Raw genomic sequence first — 5,476 nt, forward strand, 5'->3', positions numbered from 1 at the left:
GCTCGCTCGCTCGCGCGCTCCCCAGAGCGGGACCGGGGGAGTTCGGGGCTCAGCCATCGCGGACTGCGGAGAGCCAGGCTCTGCGCCGTGCTGCCAAGCTGCAGGACAAGAGGCCGTGGGCAGGAGCACAGGATGCACAGGAAGTTCCACCTGAACATGAGGAAGAACTTCTTTCATGTGCGATTGCCCAGAAAGGCTGTGGAAGCTCCTTTGATGGAGGTACTCAACATCCGTCTGGAAGCAGTGCTGTGCCGTGGGCTCAGGGGTGACGCTGCTTGGACGGGGAGGTTGAACCAAATCACCCCCTGTGGTTCCTTCCAACCTGACCCGTTCTGTGATTCCGTAATTATTCAGCTTCTGAGGTACCGTGCCTGCCAGTGATGGTTTCCTGCCATTCAACAGAGAGGTTTTGCCACATGGACGAGGACATTCTGTGTGTCAGGGACCTCACAGGGTTGATACACAAGTCACCACCAGCAAAAGCTGGTTTGGAAGATAAATGTGTTCATAGACCTATTGCAGAATGTTATCTACCAGTATTTCCAAGAAATCAGATGCTCTGGGGGAGCAAAAGGCCTAACACCATCACAAATACAGAAGACTTTCCACAATAGGAGAAAGAAGATGATTTTCTTTTTTTCCTCAATGCCTGTTCCTAAATGAAGTTTGCTCTTATGACCTAGACGCTTCAGGCTGAATTGTTGCTGTACCTTGGGGTGTACCTTTGATCAAGGGAAGATGGTCATTATGGAGGCACCACAATACACAGCTTACAATGAAAGATGCTCCTATCTGATGGAGTGAAGGTTATGGAGCACAGGCAGTGCTTTCCAACGGCAAATTTCTGAGCAAGATTTTGACTTTAAGCATATTATATGGATTGTGGACTCACTGACAGACACAGAACTCTCAAAGTTGAACCAGGAGACAGGAACATTTACATAGAAAGCACAGGACTTGTATAGGAGTAGAAAGGAAAAATATCTATGTTGGGCACATGACAGGACTTTGCTGGGTATTCAAAGGGTCACATGAGGAAGTGCCAGAAAGGGGAAAGATTTTATTTAGCTTTTCAACTCTGTTAAACTTTATAATGTTCATGGTATTAGAATCAGTTCACCAGTAGAATCACAAAATTGTATTTATATTGAAAGAGTTCACCTAGACCAAGCCCCTGCACCGAGACGTTATGCTTAATATCAGGCCATGTGCAATGGAGTATTGAACACCTCCAAGGACAGCACAGCGTTTCCATAGCTCTCTGGGCTACCTGTTGCAGTGTTTATCTTGTAATAAGCATATTGCTAATAAGTACTCAAAACTTCCTGTGTTCCAACTTGGGAAACGCAGGGTCAGCCAAAACCGTCCATCTCTGAGAAAAGTCTGGCCTCCATCTTCTTGGTGTCATGCCATTAAGTAGTTTTATTCAGCCACAAAGTTTCTTCTTAACTTTTTCTTCTCTAAGCTGTCAGCCTGAGCTCTCATCCTCTCCTTATACATCATGTTCTCCAGCACCCTGACCATCTTGCTCACCTTTTCATACACTCACTTTGGAATGACAATGAGCTTTTGTAATGAGCAGACCAAAACTGGACATGGTAACTCAGACAAGGTCCTACAAGTACCAGACAGAGGGGAAGAAGGGTCACTTACCCCTTGTAGGTGCTGTCTACACAGTCAGTGATAGTGCCCAAGGTGTGGGTGGGCGAGACTGCTCAAGGGTACCTTGCTGTTGCATCCACTGCATGGCAGTTTATGGTGTGTGTGTGTGGTACTGTGTCTCCTGCCTGCTCTGCCGTGATGGCTGTAACTTATGTGTTGAATTAAGCAAACACAGCCCTGAAAACTTTCATGCTAACAATTATACTAGGTGCTTTCACGGCTGTTGTTACTGCAATTATGCACATCTCACAGCTTTAAAATTTTAAACATTAATATTAATAACTATAAATTCAGAATCCTCATGTGGCTAAGGAAGTTACTGCAGATCACTGAGGCCAAGAGAATTAAAGCTATTGCTTCCTGTTTATTAATGGATTCAAACCCATTGCAGAGCAATTTTTGAACTGAACAGAAAGCACTTCATTCACAAGTTAGTAGCCTAAGATTAATCTTCTTGTCTGTGCAGAACTTTGGTTTTGGTTATTTGATTATATTTCTAGTTATTAATAAGTTCTTTGGCCTATATCTATTTCAAATGTTAGTCAGTTTTGTGTATGTGTTTGTAAATTCTGTATGTACAGACGTACAGAATCAGAAATATCTGATTGAGAATGTGTAAGGAAAGGTTTAGTATTGTCAGACTTGTAAAGGTCCCATCATGAGACAATCATTAGGAGCCATAAATGCCTTGAGAGTCTTGATTTCTTACTGAGTCTCATGTAGTCTATAAAGCATTATTTTATTTATGACTACTTTAAGGTTTTAAGAAATAAATACTTCTCTATCACCTGCGTACAGAGAATATTTAAACCAGAAAGCTTTCTAAGAAGAGGAAAATGAGTTTTTTAGTATACCAATGACCAAAAGAGTGACAAAATAATTTTAAATGGATGTTGTTTTGATAACTTCAAGAATATGTTTAAAGCTTGCTGTTACAACAGTTGCTGGAAATAATGATTTTACCTTGATCACTCTAATTGCCATTTTGCATCACTGTTTTCATAAAATGGTAAAAGCTCTTAAGTACAGGATCTTTAATTGTGTAGCATGTATTATCTTTTGGTTCTGCCTCTAGATTATGATGTGATCCTGTCTTTTGTTTTTTAAATAATATTCTAAATATTTATATAGATGTTTTCATCATGCAAAATTGACAATTTGGCATATAATATGTGTTGACTTTTCAAGAGACCTTTAGAAAATGTCCCTGCATTTTGAAAGTAATATTTCCATTCCTATTCAGCAATACTGAAAGGTCACAGAATAAACTTGCTTTTGATCCAGATTCTGGTATTCAAATATTTCAGGCAGGTTTTATTTTTCTTTATGAAAAAATATTTTCATTTCAGGAATTCCTTTCAATATTAATATTACAATATTCATTTCAATACTTGGCTAAGTAACATTTGTAACTTAAATATCATGATAACATACATTTGTGCTAATAAGTAAATATAGCAGCACTCTGTAATAAACTTTCTGTATCATCCTTTCTGTGCTTCTTTTTTTGCATAATTTTTGCACTTCTAACAAGTGGCAGAGATCCAGAACCTATGATTTATGGATTTTGTGAACTCTTGGTTTGACTAGTAGTGAGCTGGCATGGAAAATGTTTTGCATTTGTTACATGTATCTGCTACAGGTGCAGAACCTATCTGTAATGAGTTCTGCCTGATATCCCCAGAGGGCATTTAATAATAATTTATACTTTTGTTACCATTCTACTTCTGCTGTAAATGTTCAAGGTTAAGTGCTTCCCCCCACGTAATCAGGATTATGTATCCAGTCTGGGCTACGGTAACAGGGGAAATGAAAGGCAGTTTGAAGCTAATTCATTCTTTGCTATCCTTCTCAAAGCCAAATTATAAAATCATTTGTAGTGGAGTAAATCTGTGGAAGTGATACTAAAATCATTGAATATAAAACAAAAGGAAAAGTCTCAGTAAGCTTCATGTAATGTTATATGGTACAAAATTTACATTACCTATATATGAGGTTTTTCTTGCTGTATCCTTCAAACCTCCTTGTATTTCTATTTTGATAGTGTAACTATTTTCATCAGTGGTGAACCAGCTTGGTATCTGTCTTCAAATTTTCATCAGATTGTAAATTGGTCCAAAACACCCGGAGGCTTAAAAAAAAAAGAAAAAAAAAAAAAAATCACTGGCAAGACCTAAGGACAGCTACACAGAAAGAATATGGTTTTGTTTATAGAAAGAGCTGTGGGCAGAAAGGAAGAATACACCAAATAAATTCTAACATTGTCAGAGAATGGGAGCAAAACAAATACAAAATAGAGGGAGCTAAACCAACTGCAGTTACCAGTTTTAATAATTCTAATTGCAGTGCTTTCATATCTTCAATCAGTAGGATGTAACAAAATGTTTTCTTGCTCTGGGAAAGAACAGAAGTGGAGACACTGTTTTCTCTGAAAGGATCCTTGTTTTAAAAGATCACTTCAGACAATGAAGCCTCATGCAATTCAGTTATACGCCAAAATAAATAAGTTTAGAAACAGAAAAAAAAGATAAAATAATAATTTGAAATATTAATATACTATAAAAATACTGAAATCAAAATTATGCTCACATATTAAAAATATTGTCTACATAGCTAGAAGAAAATTCTATTTCTACACACTTAAATTTTAATATTCACAACATCCAGTGTTTGTCAATTAATTGCACTCCCAGCTGTTACATTTCTTTCAGACCTTCTTTCAAGGTTTTCTCTTTGTTAAATGTCAACTCTCTGCAGCCCTGCAGGATTTATGGACTGCCAAATCTCTTTTCCTCCTTTTGTAGTACATCCTTACCAAACTGTGCGTCCCTCAGCACTGGCTTCACTCCAGTCCTCTGTCACCCTCACCAAGTCAATCATTCAGAGTAAAATGCAAGCAATATCTCCTCCAATTACATCAGAAAATTAAGGTTTTGTTGTTGTATATATGTTGTATTCTGGATTTTACTAGAGATACATCTTCTAGACAGTAGCAGGTTTGGCTGAAAGGGCTTTTTCTCCAGTTCTCTTGGCAACACTTCAAGTAGAAAAAGTGCAAATCCTACAGTGCTTAAATAAAATTCGTTTAGAAACAAATGTAAGCTTTGGTGGGTGACTTCTGATACAAATACTTTCCCTTAAGATATTAAATGTTAATTGTGAATAAACTAAAGGAAAAAATTGTAACACAATGTTCATTATTTTACTGCATTTTCACAATGACCCTTCACTGACAAACATCTGAAATTTTTCACGGTATCTCTTCAGTTAAATAAACCTCTAACTTAAAAATCTCTTCAGTATACATTTCAAAATCCCATGCTTTTAATTTCTAGTTAGCTTCTGAAGTACTCTTTCTCATGATCTTAGTGTATGTAAATTTAATGCTAGATTTCTATTTCTAATTGGAGAATAAAAAGCCCCATGGACTCAAAACTCTTGAGCTGGATTACCGACTTCTGATCTCTTAAAATGAGAGAATAATCAATACAATATTCCCATGATCTGTTGCACAAAATAAACAGCAAGCACACCAGGACTTTCAAAGGACCGTTTTTGATTTTTGAGTGTTCTCAATAGGTTCATTTCTTCAAATTCCATGCTCTTGATATTTCAAGTAAATAAATACAACTGTTTTAACTACTCCTTGAAACTGAAAGAAAATGCACCCATGGATTAATTACAAATTTTGTGTTTTTTCAGAGCTTCTGAAAAGGTTGTGGAAGGACAAACAAGGCCCAAGTGTAAACTCAAGTATCCACTTGTGATTGCTGGTATCAGACTTGCTTGGATTTGATTTCCTTTTACAGTTTCT

Source organism: Parus major, chromosome 2, assembly GCF_001522545.3.
Source record: "Parus major isolate Abel chromosome 2, Parus_major1.1, whole genome shotgun sequence".
NCBI classification, from domain to species: Eukaryota; Metazoa; Chordata; class Aves; order Passeriformes; family Paridae; genus Parus; species Parus major.